A 23,734-nucleotide genomic window follows, 5' to 3' on the forward strand; every position below is an offset into this window, starting at 1 on the left:
CCCTCATTCTGCACACTAACAGAAGCAGCACGGGTTATATCCAAATACTGCTTGGCATCACACTTAATAAGCAATTATGTATGGCATTGAAATCCCTAGTCTTTGAAACCCCTTGACTAATCTTTTAATGTGATATATTGAAATTTCTGTCTTATTTGGATCAAAATTAATACAATCTGATCTAATCCACAGAAGGGGAATGACTTTAATTTTAGCAGAACCTACAACACTTCCTGAGTATCACTTTATCATTTTGAAAATTATACAGATTTTCTATTGCCCTACTTCAAGTGCTTAATCTAACCCTGTCCATTCTAAGTTCAGTAAAACTAATGGTTGTAATCCATTCTATTAAGGGATTTAGGTGATGACCTGTTTACTTTATTACCTGAAATTCTAAAATATATCAAAATTTTTAAAAATTTACTTGAATGTATGTATGTATATTTATTGAGGTAACATCGATTTACAACACTATATGATTGATTTTGCATATGCATATGCAAAATACATATGCAAAAATGATTATCTATCTGTCTTATGTATGTCTGATCACCCTATCAGTTATAAAAACGATTGCAACATTTGTGAAATCATTTGATGCTAACATTCCTTTAATATAGTCATTCCATTTTCTTTACCCTTCCACATATTTTAAAAGTGATCAGAAACTGCCAGATACAATGCCAGGTGCTGGGGACACAAATACAAACCAAGCAGCCGTGTTCCTTGTCTTCTGGGACCTACAGTCTATTGGGGAATGCAGGGAGGTAAACAAACGCAAACTACATTTCATAAGAAAGCAATGAGGACACACATAAAGGCACCTGATCTGGACTTTGGAAGGAAGATTTTGGTCAGGGAGGAAAGATGAAGTGAAGTTCCATAGAACTTCTAAATCACTTCAGAATTCTCTGAACTATAGATACAGAATTTCACAAGTTAGAAAAGCATCAAAAATTCTTATCTTGGTGGGGAAGAGCTATCTATTACCATTAAATAGTACTTAAATTCAAATGTAATATGACATTTTGAGAGCTACAGCACTTGATAAGGTGCCTGCCTTTGCTTCCAGTATATGAGGTGTATTCATTTAGTCATTCAGTCACCAGTCATTCATATCTGACTATACATACCCAATCAGCATTATATAATTGGATATTAATTTGCTTTGTTTAATCTAAAAGCAAATTATAGCTGTATACATATTTTGTGTATACTATGTATACATACATCTAATTATATATATGAACACACATACATATATATACATATATAGTCTAACACCCAATCTCCCTTTTTATCTGAGGATACAGGGATTTACTATCCCTGTGTATAGTGGTGAGAGGATTTGAGCCCCACTTCTTACTATGGAAATCTAAGGTAAACTAGAGGTGAACTACCTCTCAACCCTGATTAATGTAGTGAGGTCACATCTCCCAAGTTTAACTAAATGAACTCATGTGCCTTTTACTTTGACATTATATTGAGTGACACCAAGATAAGGGTAAGTCAGTCTAAAATTCCTTTGCCCTGCATAGGTTTTATGTACCTATGGTAGAGTCTAGCTGTGACAGAATCATTTAGTAGTAAATGATCAGCTAAACAGCTTCCAATTCTCCCTTGGGCCAATTCATTTTCCATCCAGCTCATCCAGCTTCCCAAAACCTTCCAATAACTGTGAGAACTAAATACTTTCCAGTTAAACCCACATTTGCTTGAGATAGTCAACATTTGTTTCTCTTGCTTACAACTAATATTCTTGTTTAATATGAGGAAATTACTTTGACTCACTGTGTAGAAACAAGGTTATGAACAGAACAAACTAATTTTATAAAGGGCAAATTTGCTATGGGATAAGAGCATTTTTTTCTGAATTCTGAAAATTAACTGACCTTTGAACTAGTGAATTAAAAGAAAAACAATGTAATCTATAAATGCAGAACCCATTTCATATTAGCTTACAATATAGATATGATGTTAGGTATAAACTCTATTAATAATATCAGTAGTCTAAAACGTCTATACGGACTAAATATACTGTTATTAGAGAGACACCCCACTGATTGGGAAAAAAATCTTTGCACTCCAGTCAACTGAGAAGGGACTGACTGATCATAAGGATATGCAGAGAACTCATGCGTCTCAACAAAAACAAAGTGGACAATCCAGTCAAGAAATGGGCAGAAGAACTTGAAGGACATTTCTTCAAGGAGGAAATGCAAATGGCCAACAGGCATATTAAAAAATGTTCAACATCCCTTGTAATCAAGGAAATGCAAATTAAAACCACATTGAGATGCCACCTTACACCAGTGAGAATGGCACATATCAAAAAAACAAGCAACAACAAATGTTGGTGAGGATGTGGTGAAAAAGGAACCCTCCTACATTGCTGGTGGGAGTGCAAACTGGTCCAACCACTTTGGAAAGCCGTCTGGAGGTTCCTCAGTCCACTAAGAATGGAGCTACCATATGACCTGGCAATCCACTACTAGGGATCTACCCAAAAGACACAAAAACACTGATTCAAAAGAACACCCGTACACCTATGTTTATTGCGGCACTATTTAGAATAGGCAAAACCTGGAAACAACCGAAATGCCCAAAAATAGATGACTGGATCAAGAAGATGTGGCATATATACACAGGAATATTATTCAGCAATCAAAAAAGATAGACTATGCCATTCTCAGCAACGATGGAGCTAGAAGTAATTATGCTCAGTGAAATAAGCCAGAAGGTAAAAGAAAAATATTGGATGGTTTCACTTATAGCAGGAATATGGGGGAGCCAAATAAGACATCAGTGTAAAAAAATAATAACAGTACAAAACACAACAAAGCAAAAACGACAATTATGAGGCAGAGACTGCAGGGGAGGAGTCGGGAGAGGGATCAGAGGGAGGGAGGGAGGAGCACAGGGGAGTGAAGTGATGGTGCATGGGTGCATTGGTGGGGGAAACTCTATGGGGACTACACCTGAGGGGGTGGGGGGAAGCAAATATTGTTTAAAATGAGCAATGATGTAAAAAATAAAAAAACTAATAAAAAAAGAATAAATATACTGTTATTGTTAGTGCACAGGGAGAAGCCACCTCCAAGTCTGTGGGGCTGCTCTTACTGAAGGTGTAGCTTTTTAGACTCAACCTCCTGACTCCATGAATGGACCCTGTTGAGAACTAGGGGCAAAGTTGATCTACAATGTTGACCTTACAACATAGCACACAGGCAACTGACTTCCAAAATAAGTAGACTTCACCCAATTGGTTATCTAAAAATTCAACAAGAATTTGAGACCTTCTTTACTGTTGAAGTATGATTTAAATTATTCAAATATAAATAAATAAATAAAAATAAATTATTCAAATATGCTGAAGATTTTCTCAATAGCATTTGTTAAACAGTCAAAGACTTTTAGAATGTTAGAACCAAAAAAATGCTGAAAGCAGATAAAATTCTAAAAATCCTTTAACCATTCCGTTTGAAGAGAATAAATGCTGAAAACAGTATATTTCATGATAATTACTTTACTGTCAGTATTAGGGCCTTCAGATTCTGGGTATCATGTTCACTATGGCAGAGCAGCTAAAGACTCATTGTGCTTTGTGTCAACTTTGAATAAACATTGTACATTCAGCAAACATCCACCAAACTAATATTTGTATTATCTCCACCAAAAGAAGTAAAATTTCTGTAGTTAACACCTAACTCAATTAGAGGAAAGGTTATTTCCTATAGACATCTGGTGGGAAGAGGCCAGGGAAGCTGTTCAACATCCTACAGAAATGTCTCTAACAATACAAAATTATAAGGTCCAAAATGTCAATCTTGTTGAGCTGAGAAACCTGCATTCTGCCTGCAATTTCATCTGGAGGCCACTAACAATGTCCAGGGTTCTGAGGAACTTACTTGTTAATATGACTCTAATTGCCTTGTTTATAGTATCTAATTGCTTTGTTACATTGTAAACACCCTGAGGGGATGGCTCAGTTTTTTATCTCTTTCTCTCCTGAGAGATATTTCAGGCTGTCAATAAATCCACAAAGACTAATAACTGTTTTCAGTTATAATCATTCCATTCACTCTAGCTATGTTTCAAGCTTTGGTACTTCTATCAGTACTCTTTAAAACACTAATTCAAGGGGATATATGCATCCTATGCTCATTGCAGCACTACTTACAATAGTCAAGCTATGGAAACATCCTAAGTGCAGAAGGACAGAGTAGTAGAGCAGAAAAATCTGGTGTGGTGTGTATACACACATGCACACACAGTGGCATACTACTCAGCTATTAAAAAAGAAAAAAAAGATACTCTTGCCACTTGCAATAAGATAGATGGAACTGGAGGGGACTGTGTTAGTGAAATAATTCAGAAGAAGAAGGACAAATACCGGATGCATATGGAGAATATAGAAAAGCAAAACAAAAGGTCAGATAAAGAGAAACCAACAACAAAGTTTAGAAATCTGACTGTATTGCTGAGGCTGCTAGAGAGGGAAGAGGAGCTGAGAGAACAAAATAGGGAGGGAGCAAAACGGACTATGGTGGAGGATTATGGGTGTCTTGGTGGTGGGTGTGGTGTGGTTAACAACATCTGTGTTATTTGATAAATCTCAGTATTATATGATAAGAAAGCTTTTTTTAAAAAAGATTTATTTATTTATGCATACCACAGCAGGGATGTAGGCCAGAGGTGGGGGTAGTGGTGGTGAGAGGATTCACCAGAGACAGGGTAGAGAGCAGAACAGGCAATTGAAATACACTGCTGAGGGGAGTGGTAGGCAAGACAGGAGAGGTCTGCTGTGCCATGTGGGTTACCTCTGTGGCCAGGGATCGAACTGTGCTGCAGTACCTGCAGACTGTTTCATAGTGCTGCATCTCAACCCCCTGAACCACCAGGGAGGCACTGATAAGAAAGCTTTTTGAAAAAAAAAAATAAATAAAAACCTAAAATTGGACCCTTATGTGGAACAAAAAAAGCAATGTATGTATTCTAATATTCACTCTCACCCCCTTTTTTTACAACAGAATTCTAGGTAATCAGCCCAGTTGAAACCTTACATTACCAGTCACAGGAAAGGGTGTCACCTGCTCTGACTGAAGAAATGTGAGATCTTTTATATGGAACTACTGTACATCTCTGCAGAGGGAGAACCTGAGTCTGCCCTTCTTTCGGTTACACTGACTGTGGATATTAGCACCCAACGATCATCTTTCATGGCAGTATGACCTTCTCGTTAGAAAGCAGAAGTAACAGCAGGAACACAGAATAATCTGGGTCCCCAATGACTGCTCTACCAGTCTGGATGTCTTCATTGAACTTCTATTAAATGAAAGGATAAAATCTGGGAGTTTAAGCTCCTGTGATCAGGTCTTTATTATTAGAAGTTGAATCAAATCCCAAATAACACTAAAGCAATATGGTATAACTATCAAATTAAGGATATAAATTTGATTCATATTAAATTAAACCTATTGAATGGTTATTCTTAGTAACATCATATACAAAATTGAAATTCATTTTGCATGGTTCTGTTCTTTCACATTTATCAAACTTTATTTTGTTTTTCCACAAGAATTCCTAATTTAAAAACATTTATTACTCTGTGTTTAACAAGTTACTATATGGGCTTGTTTTCTCAAGAAGCACAGATTTAAGAAATGCAGAAGGCTATAAAAACCATCCCATAACTGAATAACTTTAATACCATGGTATTAATTTTCCAAAGAGAAAAGTATAGCTCAAGACACCTATTTGATCTTTGGAGAATTCAAGAGGTCAGTGCACAGCAAAGTATCAGTTTCACCTATAAGAATCCCAAAAAAATAAGTATACAGAGGTAATATTTAATAGGACTCCAGCAACATTCTAGTTTATATAGACACTGGGCCAAATGGTGTGCATATAATGGCTATATTAAAATTAATTCTTCCCTATTTGAAGTTTTTCCAGATAAATGGTACTAGAATGTATGTGAATGCCCAGAAATATAATTTTTTAATACTTTAAGAAGACTGCATTATAAGTGACTGCAGCTCCACAATTATTAATTACCTTGATTTAGTATGCAAATCTCTGATGACAATTATCAGACTCTGAAAGAAGCACGATGCAGCAAAGACAGAATTAAAATTTAACAATCGATTGACTTTTAGGATATTGCAAACACTCAAAAATGCACCTCATCCTAACAGAAGAAAATACTCTTTAGTAACTTAAACAGATTCCTTCACTTCCATGACTAAATTTATGGTAAATAATAAAAAATACTCTATAGCACATGTATCTCAGATATAAAGTATTTTCAATTTTTTCACATTGACCCACAATGCAAACAATATTTTACACTGTCATCAAGAATACTTATTCACCTATATTTGAAACAAAGTTTTATAAACAATGTGTATTCTTACTATAAGTAGCACTCCCTGATGTTCTTACTCCTAGTCTACCCCTATTTCATTTGTGTGTTAGAGTAAATCTATAGGCTATAACTCAGTATCTCATTTAAAAACAAAAGAATGATTGGAGTGTCAAGGAAATCTAAGGCAGATCTCTCTATTCACAAAGAAAGAAATTGAAGTGTCATCTAGAATGTTTAATACTTTGTTCACCGTAACAAGGCTGTGTATAGCAGAGCCAGTGCTAGCACTAAGGTCTGTTGATTCCCAGTTCAGTGTAGGAAAAAAAATCACATTAGGACAGTGTTGTCTGTGTTTTTAAAAGCTCAAAATGAGAAGTCTAAGCCTAGGAGTATGTACCTGTCACAATGGTCTTGACATCTGAATTACTAAAGTTTTTAATTGATGACTCATTTGGCTTTATTCAACAGGCTTGAGGTTAGAAATTTAATCAGCGAGTAGTTTATCTGGTAAACTGCTCTTATAATTAAATAAAACAATCCCCAGAAACTTAATTCAAGAATGCCTACCAATCAACAACACCTAGAAGCTACACTGTGTTGGTGTGTTCATGTCAAATTTTTGGCACTCTGCTCTTGCAAATCAAATTTGAAATGACAAGAAGGTTGCTCTTAATTTGCCTAAAGACATGAACAAGCAGTTAGATACTGTCGTGACACCCATAACATGTTACAGAAAAAGCTGATTTTTTAGGTAGTAATCTTTTATTGACAGCAACATAATTTGGGAATTTCTAAATTTGTAATTGAGCTTATTAAAATTAAATATTACTAAATGTGCAAAAATAGTAGGGAGGAGAAAAATCAAAGAAATATCTTGGGAAGGAAATCCATTTCCTTCGTACTTTGTTAAATAATAATAAATCTACAGGTTCTTGCATTTTTATAGGCCCTAATGAACTTATCAAGGTAGAGAAGGTTCTAAAATCTATTACTTTCATCTCAATTATTTGATATCAAGTGTCTACAGGTTTTCTCCTCTATCTGAAAGTAAAAGATTCCCATCTTATATGATTTGATAGGTTATTTTGGGGGTCTGGGAATGCTCAAAATTTTTTCTCTATTAAGTAATGGTACTAGCATTCCCAGGCCACAAAATTAACTTACCAAATCATATAAATGGAAACCTTCAACTTTTGGACAGTAGGCTCAATTTGTATATTTAAATAAAAAAGAAATAAAATAATCAACAACAAAATTGAGTCTCTTACATCTGTCTATAAATGTTTTGTAATTAATCACAAAATCACCTTTGCAAAAAAGAAAGTTAATGTTAGTATAAAAATTAACATGACAAATCAGCTCTTTCAATTAAATAACTTCTAATATTAAAATGGTTTAAAAAATAAGAAGCTTAGTTCAGAATATAAGTAATTAACAATTCTTACAATTTTTCTCTTTGAAAAGAGTCTGCTGTCAAAGATAGGCAGAATGTTACACTTGGAAAATCACAGCCTGTTGTCACAAAAGCGTAGTCCAAACATTGGCTTTACCACTAATAAGTGAACAGATGTGTGAAACAAGAGATTTCTCCTCTCAGAAACTCAGGAGTTCTACATCTCATTTCACGGGTGAGGAACTTAGCTGGCTAGCTAGTTGGGAACAGAGGATAAGTCATGACAAGAAACTGGCTATTGTATTCCACAGCTTTATAGCTTAAGAAAAGGGAGAAGAAACAAATGGAAAATCAGGCTCCTTGATGCAAAGGAGTGAAAACAAAATCCTCAAATAATACAAACTGGGGAAAACAGACCTTCAGAAATTTTATCACATATTGATTATATAATTTATTTTTGACATGGGTTTTCTTCCAAGCTAGTACCATTTATTCATCGTTTTTGAATTTTTTTTTATGAGATTTCTAATCTTTTAGACTCAGTTCTCTAAATCACATCATGAAGTTTATTTCTTGAGGTACAAATGTATGCCAAGAATATGATACTGTGTGTTTATTTTATATTTTATTTTTATATTTATATTTCTTTATGTTTTTCACAGGTATTAATATGCCAGCATATTTTCTAAAATCTAATTTCTCTGGAAACATTTCTTAATTGATAACTTTTTAGGAGGAAAAATTGAAAACTAGGTTGAGATACATGGAAAATGTTCTTTTACTAATTGTGCATGTAATAACATTTGTCAAACAAACATGCATTTTGCTTTCAAGAATAACCTAGACTTACAGAGTTCAATATCTGCAAAGTCATGTTTAAGGAACTATTAGAGCTAAGATAAGAAGGCCAGTTTTGCATTCAATGACTTCCAACACTTCATACTGCTTAAAACAGGTTACTTTGAGAGTTGATAATGGAAGAATTGGCAATACTAAGACTAAAGATATTGGTTGTTAAAAAAAAGTCACAGATAACCAATATGCCTAAATACTTACATTGGTCATTTTAGTTTTAAGATTCTCATAATGAAACACTAAGAAGAGTTCACAGGAGTGAACGAGGCCTATCAATTCTTAGTGCACAGTTGCTGTGGAAGAATGAAAGATCCAATTACAAAGTCTAAATGATTTCCTATAATTAGTGGCTATCACATTACTTTTGCTGATGACACAATACAGAGGAAAGGAATAAAGGAGAGGGATTGCTGTTTCATTTCTTTATTATTTTCCTAATTGCTCCTTTTTTTTTTTTTTTAACCAACAGCCTACATCTTAGGGAAGCCAAGCCATAATCATTTCATCAATAACATTAACCTGTCATTTCATTCAGGCAATACAAGTTTTGATCTAACTTTAAGAATACTAGGAGATTCTGGTGTCTCTTACATTGTCTTTTAAGCTTACTTAAAGAAAAATGTGGTCAATACATAGGAAATGGCTCAGACATATTTGTGTGTATCAAATTTCTATCAAAATAATAACTGACAGATGATTGTGTATACTTTGTGGTTCCTAAATCGTGTCATGATGACACTGTCCTTGATATACGGGCAATTGTGATGTCTTACAAAGAGAGAAAGATAAAAGCACATAACTATATGAACACATATATTTTTGAATTAATTAGAATTTTGGCATCATTTCAAGTTTGCACAGGAAGAACAAATAATTTAAATCAGTGGTAGAACCAATATATTTGATGAAAGTCAGGTGGAGATGGGAATTTTTGGTTGCTTTCTGATACCCTGGAATACAATCAACTTCTGCAGTCAGTTTTACTTCCTTTCTCTTAAATGGTGAAAATTATAGGATCACTTTTTTGATCCTTATCATTAAAAACTGTCCTAAACTCATCCTCACTAACAAAGTAATAAGATAATAAATTGAGCATCTCCCAATACATGAATTTACACTTAGAGAATTCTAAGAGAATTCTACATGTGCAATTGTAAAACATTATATACATTAACAATATATACAAAAGTGAGAATTGAGAATTTAAAGGCCAGGATAAAAAACAGATTTATAGCCTTCTAAGATGTACATATTCTCCTTGGAGACAATAGATAATGCCATCCCTGTGTTCAAAACATAACTTATTTAATAGGCTCGGCTTGGGTCTCACATCTCACCAAAATTCTCCCATTAATTTCTAGCTTCATATTGCAAAATTGCTTTTAACACTGTACATTTAAAATAAAGCTAATTTCAGAACTAGCATACTTTCAACATCGAGATGAATTTTAGTGTCTTTTGTACAACATTTTCTTCTAAGTGTTAGAAAATTAACTAGAGAATTCAGTGCAGGTGAAAAAATCTTATCCATATGAAATAATTATTAGTGTTTTTCTCAGTGTGGTGAAAAAGTACACAAAATTTTTGTCATATGCTTTGCTAGCTTTACAGATGAAAATTATGTTTGGGATAAGCCATTTAGAATTCTAACTGATGTCTTATTTTTAAAAGAAAACAAGAAGCAAAGTCTTTATCTGAGGAAACCCCAAGCTTTTAAGAGACATTACAAATGTGAATGTTTCTTAGAAGGACTGTTTTGCTTCAATAAAAACCTTCCTAACTTATGCAAAGTACTTTCCAGATACCTTTACTGAGAAATGAAATAAGGTCAATAAAATCTTGCTCTTTTTTTTCCCAGAATATTTTATACATTTTAAAGTCAGGCAAGAGGAAGATTTTGGGTTATGTAACAGCACAGTAGTAGGAACTATGAGTCAGAAAAACCTTTAAATTCCAGCTCTATCATTTTGTTGTCTGTTATGGTGAAGAGTCTTCTTTAAGCCTCAGTGTCCTCATGTAAGAAGGGGAGATGACAATAATGCACATCCTCATTGTGCTTCTGTGTGCATTACAACAGATAATGAATATAAAACTATCCCCTTAATAACAAAGTGCTCACAGGGGTGTTGAACAAAAGAACCATTCACTATAAAGCCCAACATGTTAGGGGTCAGTTTTATCCTTGCAGGAGATAACTGGCCCTAGGTCAGGGAGGATTGACTGAGAATATAATATGGCTTTCCATATTAATGCTAATATGACTGTATAGTGATCCAATCCATTATATTACATTGTATTTGCCTCAGGGGCATGAGATTTCAATCAAACAAACTAAACTGGCACAAATACTTAACTGAAAAAAATTGTTAACCATCTCACATTACTCAGGAAAAAAAATGAAGCATTATTAAAACTAGGCTTTGACATATTTTTTAATTTTATAAGCTTTTTAGCATAATTTCATTTGAACTTGACAACATTGCACTGCTGAAGATCCCATCAACCATCACCTAGAAGGAGTTAACAGAAATGTGAAACATGAAAAACCACAAAATTAACTAAGGATTTTCAATTTTTTACACTGATTTTGAAAGGTTTTGCCTAGTCATTTGTCATGACTCATTTTTTCAACCTTACAAGAGAAGGCTTGGTCAAAAAGCAGAGAATGAATTTTAAGAAGTAACTGAGCTGTATAAATAATCATTGTACTAGCTATTCATCAGTATATGTAAGATCTTGTGTAAAAGTCAAAACAAAATGTCCTGTTGTTAAAAGTTTTTGCTCCCCATAAGCACTATCTGATTTATTTTGAAATTCCTTTTAATGATTTCCTTTCATGTATGTTTTATGAAAAGTCACCTAAAATCCTTCATGCAAACAGGAAAAAAATCAAGATAACAAAGCCAGAGATGGAAACTTCCACCACTGATGTCACTGGTGTCACAGCTGTGCCTTTAGATGAGAAGATCCAAAATATGTGGGAGGAGAAGGTCACTAAACATAAAATTCTCTGCTTCTGATGTGAAGCAGGAGTGCAAGTCAGAAAGCAGTTGAGTCATGTCCTTTGTTATTTTGGCAAGCAGCATTTTCTCAAGGCACCAAAAGAGAGACCTACCACGATTCAGCTCTCATAAAATTGACAAATTAGATTTGAGCTGATTGTATTTGCAAATACACCCCTAGTTACTCCAGCAGTAAAATATCACAGCCACCATGTAAGATGGACATTCAAAAGCTTAAATAGAGTCTTTAGCTATTAACCATATTGGAGAAGTGCTAGCAAATCACTGCTTTACATTACATTTTCTGATTTTGGAGAAGTGCTAGCAAATCACTGCTTTACATTACATTTTCTGATTTAGTGGTGCCCAAAGTTCGTTCATAGAATTCCTATTCTTAGACAATTTTTAGAACATTTCATGACAAAACTGTTACTGAGTTGTGGTGTACTAGCTTAGAAAATTGGTCAGGGTTCAGAGAGCTTTTATGCAGGAAAAAATAAGGTTTCTGAGAGTGAGTGGAATTTGGTTGTACTACAACAAGAAAACAATACACAGCAGCTACTCCGTGTTAAATACTGTGCTATAAATGCAACCTTTTCAGCAACACCAAGAAGGTGTTGTTATTCTCACTGTAATTCATGGAGACTTAAGGATATTCTTGAGACTGCTAGAAAGGGGACTGAGGCTTTGGACACAATTATGCCTGATTTTTATGTTTTTACCGTGTAGAGATTAATAGACTCGTGAAAAGGTAGAAGAAGCTAAGCCAAAGGTGATTATTGACATAAAGATATGTTAAACAGAAATCAAAATAGAAACAGGTATTTCAAATCAATAGAGGGATTATAAAAAAAATCAATAAATAAACAGGTATATTTGCCAGTATGTGTTGTTGAAGGTGAAAGCATATGTTGCTTTCCTTCCTCCTGTCTCCTGGAGTTCTGCTGCAGTGATTAGAAATGAGGATAATCTCCCTACTTCTGTTTTCCCTGACTATCACCTCCTCACAAAATAAAACATACAGGCATAACCTGTATGTTTTATTTTTACCCTATAATTTATAATGCCAAGCATTATAATTTATAATATTTTCACTAATAAGAGCGAGACCTAGAATCCTGAATCATGAGAGTATTCTGCACCTAAAATGGCCACCATGGCGCCTGTGATAAAGTGCTATGTCATTAGGTCTATATACTGGGATTTATAGGCTGAGGAACTTTTACCGGCCACCTTGAAACCACCAAGATAGAGGAGGTTTCTGTACTGAAATGTCAATAAAGAGTGTCTCATCCTCCTGCTCCTCTGAGCCTCTTGATTAACCTGCACTGCTGTGGGAGGTAATTTGTCTTGCCAGCTGTAAACAAACAAGGAAGGAAAAATTGGTAATGCCCTAACATTTGACCCCTCTTTCCTGCCTTCCTTAGCTTCTCAAAACACCGCGGACTTGGTTAGGGATATAAAAATGGGATAGAGCATCAGGTATATCTTCTTATTATTTAGGTCTAAATTTAATTTCAAATTTCATACCAAAGACTCTGAAGTTTTTTTCCTCTTTTTTCACAAATGGACTATCATGACTTGGCATTTCTCATAGATCATGTTCAGTCTTGCCTCAGCATGCTGAAAACCTCTTATTCAATGAAACAAAGCAAGAGGATGTACTATAATTCCTAATGTTTTAAGAACAATTCAATACTGTACAACTGAAAACTTATTATTCATTTTAAAGTATACATCAGTGCATAAGCCATGTCCATGAAATAGAGCTAGGCCTCCAGGGGCATTTCTCCTAATGAATGGGAGGTGCTGTGCCCAAGCTGGAAAAAAAATTATTACCTGTTTGTGAAGGATAGAGTTCAGCTGCTACCTTGACAACAAAAGCAAGCACATTAGTGACCTAGGGGACTGCAGAGATACCTGCTATTGTTTGACACCAAAAGGAATTGGAAACTTGCTAAACACGGAGCAGGTGCAGAGAAACCTATCATTGTTCTCTCTAAAACATGGGTTCGGGTGAGAATCAAGCTCACGAAAAGGGTATATAGTATCTATATAAATGCATAATAAAGTATATAATTTCTCTTAATGGGTGGGAAATCCAGGAGAGGAAAAACTCAGAAAGAACAAAAATATAAGACAGGATATCTACAATAATTTTGAGACAGTCATTCAAATCATTTGAAACTCAGACTGAATAGGACTCAGTTTGCTTGAAGAACTAACAACTTAAAATGTAAAATAAAATAGAGAAATGTGATAGGGACTGAGTAACCCACATTCATCCTTATCAATTTGTTGATATCTGCCAAGACTACTATTTTCAATTGTACTATAGTGATCTCAAATTAATAAGAATTTTGGGGCCTCCCTGGTGGTGCAGCGGTTGAGCGCTGGGTTGCGAAGCTGCCCGCAGCCTCTGCAGCGCCGGTTGCCGGTTTGATCCCCAGCTGCTCCCTGGCCACAGGAGGAGGGTCCCACATGGCACGCAGACCTCTCCTGCCACGCCCACTGCTCCCCTCAGCAGTGTACTTCGGTCCTTCTGCCTGCTCTGCTCCCAGCTCTGGCTCTGGTGAATTCTCTCACAGCTCCTGCGCTTCTGACTGTGCCCAGTACTTGTATAAATAAAATAAATAAATAAATAAACAAACAAACAAATAAATAAATAAATCTTTAAATAAAAAAAAATTAATAAGAATTTCATTTAAAGAACACAAACAAGAAGTGTTAGTATTGCGTTTGTCTAAGCTTTTGGCACTGGTTGGCTATTCTCTTTCCCTCTTTCTAGCACATTGTCCTTTCAAGCTTCATATTCTAGTTTGGAGGTTTTGTTCTTTCCACTTACACACAGATAATTCCTGGATCAAAACAAAAAATATTTTAATCATGTCAAGTAATAGCTGAAAATAATTTCACAACATTGTCCTAAGTCCAGAAGGTTCATGAATTACTACTCTTAGAAAGCTTTTGATGCCTAGGGGCTATTTTTTCATGCAGGCGATGGTCACACTGGGAGATCAGCATTCCTAGCAGGTGATGTACCTCATGTACATGTTGTGTTTGCTTTCCTGGCTTAGTAAAGTGCTATTTAAGTGGACCCCCCAATTGAGGGGAAAAGCCTTGAGTTCTGTGCTATTTAAAATGTCTCTCAACTAAATGTTTCATAATTAGCTAATTAATGCTCAAAACACACCTGCAGTACTGTTAGTACTATTACATCATTCTTCCTGATTTCTAAACACATTAAGGCTTTATGTGAAGTAATCAATAAATGACAACACTGTAAATAAATCCAGGAATCAGTGTCTGAAAAACCTGGAATTGACTGGCCAATTATCTTCCCCTAACCTGGCATTCTCATGCATTGGAAATTCATGATCCAGAATTTAAGGGGTTTAGTATATCTTGATTTAGAGTTTACACAATGGAGCCCTGAGGATAAAGAAAAGTATAAACATTTAAGAAAAGCATACGATAGTATTGTCAGAAAAATGGTGACCAGATGAGTTTTAATTCCAGGGACAACATGAGGAATAAACAACTTTTCATGAGTATGTTCCAGAAGGACTAAGCCTTTTTCCTATAGCATCTGATCTAATCAGATGTACATTCAGGTAGAACACGTGGGAGAGAAACTGCTCATAGCAGTTCCCAGCTGACAACTTGTGACTCTCAAAGAAGATATATCAACTCACGAGCCAATGAAAATGAACTCATACACCACTTTTGCACATGTGCAATTATTTGTTGATTGTAATATACTGCTCCTTACAAACTAAGAATGGAAAAGCTTTCGCTAAAAAAAAAAAAAAAAAAAGGAAAACAACCATTTTCCAGCCTAGATATATCCTTCAGTTTCAGCAAACCAAATCTAATTTCCCTATACTCATGTTACTCTGCCCATTTCAATGACACTATTAATCAGTAAATAGTGCTAGAAATGACAAACATTCACTACCTAAGTATTCAGAATAGACTCTTGTTAGCTATTCTTTCTAAATCATCTCCAAACTCCTTCCCTTTTACATCACCATAACTTCTATTTCCTTACCTCTTGTCTGTACTATCTCCAATAGTCTCCTAATCTCTAGGTGTGCATATCTTTTCCTCTTACCTAGAGGCTACCTATTATTATGGAGTGGTAAATAAAAGCTGATCACATCACTTCTCTTACTAAGCCAGCACTGGCTCCCTCACTAGAGCTTTTGAAATTAATCTACGAGAATTTTTCCTAAATAGCTCCAGAGTCAGATTTTTGCAGATTTTTGTGATCAGTCCTTTATCATTAGTGTTGGGTGCAAAAATGTTCTCCCAGTTGGTGGGGTTTCTCTTTGTTTTTGTTACTGTCTCTTTTGCTGTGCAAAAGCTCTTTAATTTGATGTAGTCCCAGCTGTTTATCTTTGCCTTCACTATCACTGCTTTGGGTGATGTGTCTGTAAAGATGTCTTTGATGTGCAAATCACGTAGTGTTTCGCCTATATTTCCTTCTATATATTTTATGGTTTCAGGTCTTATGTCTAGTTCTTTAATCCATTTTGAGTTGATTTTTGTGTGTGAAAATCTGCAAAGAGCTGATGAGACTCAACAACAACAAAGAAAATAATCCAGTCAAAAAATGGGCAGAAGAGCTTAAAAGAAACTTCTCTGAAGAGGAAATGCAAATGGCCAACAGGCATATGAAAAAATGTTCAACATCACTTGTCATCAGGGAAATGCAAATCAAAACTACCATGAGATACCATCATACACCAGTGAGAATGGCACATATTAAAAAAACTAGCAACAACAAATGTTGGCGAGGGTGTGGAGAAAAAGGAACTCTTCTGCACTGTTGGTGGGAGTGCAAACTGGTCCAACCACTGTGGAAAGCTGTGTGGAGATTTCTGGACCTACTAAACATAGAGCTTCCATATGATCCAGCAATTCCACTCCTAGGTATTTACCCAAAGGACACAGAAACATCAATTCCAAAGAACACCTGCACCCCTATGTTTATAGCAGCACTGTTTACAATAGCTAAGCTTTGGAAACAACCCAAATGCCCAAAAATAGATGACTGGATCAAGAAGATGTGGTACATATATACCATGGAATATTACTCAGCATTCAAAAAAGATAAACACATGCAATTTGCTGCAACATGGATGGCGCTGGAAGGGATCATGCTCAGCGAAAAAAGCCAAAAAGAAAAAGAAAAATACCGGATGGTCTCACTCATAGCAGGAATCTAGAAAACTTAAATAAGGGACCAGGAAAATGAATAACTATAAGAAAGTGAAAATCAAAATCAACAAAAAACTATGAACCAGCGACACTTTTAGGGGGGCGGGGATGGGAGGGGAGGGATTGGGGTCAGAATGGGGGGCTGCAATTGTATGGGGAATATAACAATAAAATTTATAAAAAAAAAAAAATAGCTCCAGAGTCATTCCCTGTAATCCACCCCACCTCCCTACCCTGGGGCCTGGATGGCAGCTGTAGTATAATGTAATATTCCTATCCATCCTTCAAGAGCTATTTTACCCAGGACCATTTTCCTTAAGTCTCCATAATACATCCATTGTTTAGCCCAATGAGGCACACAGTAGATAGTCACTGGTTCCACATTTTTTTCTCCAAAGAGAACAGAAACAGTGAGAAAAAGTTCAAAACATTAAGGCCCCAGAAAGTGAGAAAAAGTCCTCCATTTCCCTCTGTATTTACTATTTTCTATACAATTAATTTATTTCAATTTTTGCATTGAATAAAGTGTTTTATTTGCCTACTGAGTACTTTTTTCTCATCATATAATTTAGGATATTAAACATTCTTAATGATGAGAAAAGTAAAATATTGTCAAGTCTGCAAATTAGAGTTCTCTTACTCCACTTTAAATTAGGGCGCAGTTTTACTAAACATTGTAAATAGGTATGGGGGACAGTGTACTATAGAAATCTAGTGTCACCATGTATATAGAAATATTTGAAATTAACATGCTTAGTCTGCTATATTTTCTGTTGAAAGTCTTTGCACTACTTTGTACTATTGGTTGATTGACTTGATTCTAACTTGCTTTGCTAAAGTATTTCTGCATACCAGGGACAAAATCAGTAACTTACAAAATGACTAGGACATCTCTGTAAGGTTCTTGAACTTAAGGTAGTACATGCAGACATTATAATGATGCATACCTGAAACTTATGTTATAAAGCAATGTTACTTCAAAAAAAATTTTTTTAAGGAAATCGTATTATTTTACTTTTTCAGCATGTATAATTCACAAGTTAATGCAAATAGTCTACATAACATGGAGATTATCAAATAGACATTTAATATTCATTTTTAGCTGGGTTTGTCTGTGAAGCTTTTCTTTTTGTATATAATATGCCCTTGAGCTGGTCTCATGAGCAGGCATTTCTATGTGTTCCTCAGCAGCACAGAACCCATAAGTCAGAGCTTCAACCCTTTGGTTCTTCTGATTTTGGGGGTTGAGCAATTTAAGAATATGGGGAGAAATTCTGATTCGGGGGAGAGGAATTTGTGTGTATAGAAAGGTGCTCAGGAATTCATAAACACACATTTTTAAGTGACAGTTCCTTTACATCCTATTTTTAGCTGTGCTTTCTATTATCCTATACACACTGAATTGAGCTCTCAGGAATGCATCTGTAAAATGAGGAGGCAGAACTATATTTCTTGAGAACACTTTTAACTCAGTCATCTATCATTCCATGATTACAAGCACATTGTCAGTCATCTTGCAGTTGCCTGCAACTGGTCACCAGGGAAAAAGTAAAAGGTTATTCGTAGCTTAAAAAGAATATCCTAAATGCATGCATTACCTCAAGTGCATTAGTAGCAGCATATTAATATATGATGGACAACATATCATTAATCAAAAGATGGTTATAACTAAGAGTGAGAAAACTGGAATTTCTAGAACCATAAATGTAATCAAGGGTTAATGCTATTTGATGGTAACATTTCTTTATGACTAAATTTTCCTTAAATACTATTTTGACAATAAAAAATGCTTATTTGGAAAGCCAAGAAAAAATTGTTTTGCAACACATGAATTTTTTGTCTAGTTAGATATTTAAGATATGTACATGCAAGTGAAAAAGTTTAATTTGGCAACACACTTCCACTGGCATAATTTTCAAAAATAACTTAAATCATAAAATGCCTAAAACATAAGGCTAAAACAAGCAATGGGAAATAACAAGTGAGAAATATTTCAATATTTATAAATATTCTGCCTACCACACAATTACTTTATAGTTCACCAAAAAAATCATGAACTGCATAAATCTCGTTGGGGAAAAAAAAAAAGTCTTCCTGCAACTGAATGGAGGAATTTAGAGTCATACATGTCAAAGGTAAAAACATGTTTCTTTTTCAAGCAGGAGACAAATGGGTCACATGATGATGTGCTGCTGCAATATCTTCATGGCTCCCTTGCCAAAGGACTGATGCATATTTAATCACTTTATCTAATGGATGTGCTCTCTCAAGTCGCAGTTACCCATTAGAAAGCTCTTGTTCTGGTTCAGCTGAGCACTCTGCATTTCCTGACTTTGTGGTTTCAGAGAGGCAGAGTTAGTGGAGAATTCCCTAGCTGAGCCATCTGTCTTTGCTATGGTTGAAAGAATACAAGATCATCTGAGTGCTAAGAATAGGGGGCAGGGTGGTGGGCAGAAGAACCACTTGGGTTCACAACGTCCAAACCTTTTGAGTCAGGTGCCTGCATGGTTAACTTTAAGTACCAGTGAAGAGATTTCTTTTTCTTAATGCCTTATCCTTCTGAATTAGAATGGGAACAAATCTCAGTCTGGAGTTTTAAATTACTACCATCATGAAGCACTTCACCAATATACTTGATACCACCTAAGAATATGTTTATATGCAAAATAATACAGTGACACTTGAAAAGTCTTTTTTTCATTCCAGTATAGTTTTCTCTGTAGTTTTATTTGTCTATATGTATATAGACTAGACTGTATAACAAGTACTCTTTCCCACTGTCTTTCCGCATGCTCTTAAAGAACAGATACAATGTTGAAATTATATCTGACATTATTAAAAAATAAATCTTAGATCTTTAAGATGGGAAAGAATTGCTAATTTAAAGTATTAGTAAATTTTCCTATCAAAATTGAATGGAGTGTTATTATATACAGTCCTACTTTGGACTGCTTAATAGAAAATTTAAAATAGATATATCCATACTGACTTATTATGCACTTTTTATTCAACAAAATATTTACAGATAAAGCATATAAAATATGACCTAAACAAGTTTAAAAAAATGAAACACTATGGAGAATTAATGATGTTGATAATTTAAAGTTAAACTTACCCTAAGAGAGAAGACCGGCAAGAAAGAAACCAAATAATACATTAGCAAGGACCTTATATTCTGTACTGAAGTATGTAAGTATTTAGGAAAGCAAGATTCAACCATGAAATAGTACTCATTAACTAAAATATGTGTTGTTTCTATTAAATGCATCTTCATTACAATTTTAATTAATAAAATATATTGCTTCAGTCGGTTCATTTACAATAACATTTTAGGATACTTTTCAATATACTGATTAAGATACTTCTGCTCCACACAATGACATTTTGAGATGTTCATAGCAACCAAAGTTAAAAAGAAGGAAGAAATTCCAAATTGGAATCTATTACAGGAACATTAACATTCTATGTAAAAGGGGTCTCCAGATTTGTGCCCTACTCCATTCTGTCAACACTGTAAACAGAGTGTCATTCCTATGCAAATATAAATTCCACACCTTATTAGCTTCTCTTTCATCTCTCCTGTTGTAGGTTCCCAAGTGACCTTCAGCTGATTTTTATCATAGCTCCTGTAACACCTCACTTCCTTCATTAAGTTCCATATCTATCTTCTCTGAGTAGATTCTAAGCTCCTTAAATAGGAAATTTTTCTTAGGCATCTTCTATCACCAGTGTATGGCATTATATCTAGCACATCATAACAATTAGTAAATGTGTGCTGAATGAAGACTTCTCCTGTTGCAAACACATGAAGATGCTTGCATGCTGACATTAAGACAACATATATGCCTTCAAATTAGTGTTTTTGCATCATTTTGGGTAGATACCTAGGAATGCAATTGCTGGATCATATGTAGATCTATTTTTAACATTTTGAGAAATCTCTACACTGTTTCCACAGAGGCTAGACCAGTCTACATTCCTATCAACAGCGTATAAGGGGTTCCTTTTCCTCAAAATCTTCACCAACACTTGTTTGTTTTTTTTTTCTGCTCTTATTAATATGCCCGTCTATGTTCATTGAAGGACTATTTACAATAGTTAAGTTATGAAGTCAACCTACATGCCCAATGCCAGATGAGTGGTATACATACACAATGGAATACTACTCAGCTACTAAAAAAGGATAAACTATTGCCATACTATGTGACAACATAGTATGTGACAACATGGGAGGAATTGGAGGGGATTATGCTAAGTAAATAAATCAGAGGAGAAAGACAAATACTTGATGGTTTCACTCATGTGTGGAAAACAGAGAAAAAAAAGGTTAGACAAAACCAAAAATAAAACAAACCCTTGAAATCTGACTATAAAATTGAGCCTACTGGATAATAGAGAGGATGAAGGGAAGGGGCTCAATGGGCAATGGTGAAAGACTATGGGAGTCTTGGTGATGGGTGTAGTATGTGTAGTATATCTGAGGAGGCTGCCCTAAATCATATACAATATTGTAAACCAATGTTACCTCAATAAAAATTAAATAATTGAAAAAAATCGGCTGAGTTGGCTACCCACTGAAGAACTTCTAATGTTAAGTGTATAACCTCTAAATTAAATATAATAAGCAATACAAAAGTGATCATCTTAATTAAGTAGTTTCCTGACTAAATCTTACTAATAGCATTGTTATATAGTGATATATAGGAAGGAAAAAGGGAAATATTTCTTAGCTCACATTAGATCTTCTGTATGTCAGAATTGATCTTTTCCTGAGGCCATAAAATCATCACAGACTTAGTTGACCTTTGGGGCCACTAAGCTATGGCTACAGAAGAGATCCTACGCCTAAATAAAGTATACAGAGAATGCATTTCCACTTTGATAATTATTAGGATGTAAAAGAAATCATTCCATGCCCTTCTGGGTTCCTCTAGGCCAGCAAATAATAAAACAATCATCAGACAGCTTTATAGGAGATAAGTCATAAAGAATGTTAATAATAACATGTATGCCTCCTATTATACGTGGAAGAGACCCAGCAAAACTGAGTACCTTACACAAGCTTTTAGATACCATCACAAACAGTTTAGCTAAGAAAACAGAGTATAAGGTAGGAAAAGTGAGTCAGTGGGTTTACCAAAGCAAGCACAGTAAATAAAGGTATGCAGATTTTTCCTTTTCCATTGAAAGAGATAAGGAAATCAGGTCTTCCTAGTAAGGTGGAGGGCATGCCTTTAGAGAGAAGTTTACATGTAAATGCCTTTTTCAATACCAATCTCTATTCAGTCTCAGAGCCCCTCCCATGAAATCAATCTTTTATCAAAGACATAGTTTTGGCTTGGGAGTACATTATTCATGTATCCACCTCCAACAAAATATCAACATGGTTTAATAGAAATGGCAGGATAATTTTGTGCCAGGCAAATTTAGGTGTGAATCCCTGATCATAATGCATGATGGCTCTGTGGCTTTATGCTAATTCTTCATAAATGAAACAGAGAAAGTATCTGTCTTAATAACATGATCATGTAGATATAAGCAGTTTCTCTAAAATGCCTACCATAGGACCCAGGTGAAATATATATAAGCAACATTATTCTTTTACCCTGTGTATATTGTGAATTTCAAATGGTATATTTGTTAGCAATGCTTTGCTACATTTTCCCTACATTTATGACTTTAATCTAAAATCTAGGTACAGTAAAATAGAAGAAAACATAATACAGTTATTAAGTTTATGATTCCAGAGTGAAAGAGACCTGTATTCAAATCCCATCTCTGCTGTTTGCTAGCTTATATCCTTGGGCAATTTGAGCTTCTAAAGCTTGATTTCTACATTGTGAAAAAGAACTGAAAATCATCATGTGAGGTCATTTTAAGGAAAGAAAAAAAGACTATTTTTATCATTATGTATATTTTTCTACCACCTTTCAAGTGCACAGAAAGTTCTTTTATTAGTGATTTTTTATCAATCTTATAAAATGATTTTTCATGAATAAGGCTATAAGATTACATTATGACAAATTTTTGTGTTGCATATATGAAACTTTTCTTCTTAAACAGATTGCAATTTAGGGCATTTTAAAGATCAAATAAAAACTTGATCATTACCAAACCAAGACTATACTGCTTTCTACCAATAGATGGTGATATATGCCACAGAGAGCCATTTAGTGGTTACCAACATAAGACTACTTAGTTGCTGCAATGCATGCATGCAAGATGTGTGCATTGTTCTTAAGTGGTGATAAAAATTATTAAACTCATCAGGCTTGTAAAATGCAAAAATATGTAGATTGTTATAACATTTAATAAGCAAAGGAATTGGAATATGATGGAGGTGAATGTGCTGTGACATGCATCTGATGAGGGGTGGCTCTGAATCACATGTAGTATTGTAAACCAATGTCACCTCAATAAAAAAATGAAAAAATAATAAAATTAAATTAAAATGCTTTCAGAAGATGAAAGGCCTGCCAATTTTTTAAAGGAGAAAATTGATGTATGACATCAATTGTACCACTTGGAGACAAGACTTTTGCTGCTTCATGATAGATATAAACAGGTATAGAATTTTGAAGAAAACTCCAGCTTAGAATGAGGTAACAGCATAACTACTAACTGGAAAGAAAATAAATCCTATTCTTCCAAACTTATATTCTGGCAAACATCTGAGGTAAGGTGAGTATTTAGATTCTGAGGTAAGGTGAGTATTTAGGCAAAGAATATACAAAAATCCAATGGTAAAGGTGCTTAGCTTACATTTATTGACTTCTCTAAACTATTGTTTTAATTAATTGAAATATTTATAAATAAAAAGATGTCATATGTCATATTTTATGACAATATAAACTGTACTCAGTGACCTTGAGTTTCCATAAATAGCCTCCA

This window comes from Talpa europaea (genome assembly GCF_964194135.1).
Source record: "Talpa europaea genome assembly, chromosome: 1".
Taxonomy (NCBI): domain Eukaryota; kingdom Metazoa; phylum Chordata; class Mammalia; order Eulipotyphla; family Talpidae; genus Talpa; species Talpa europaea.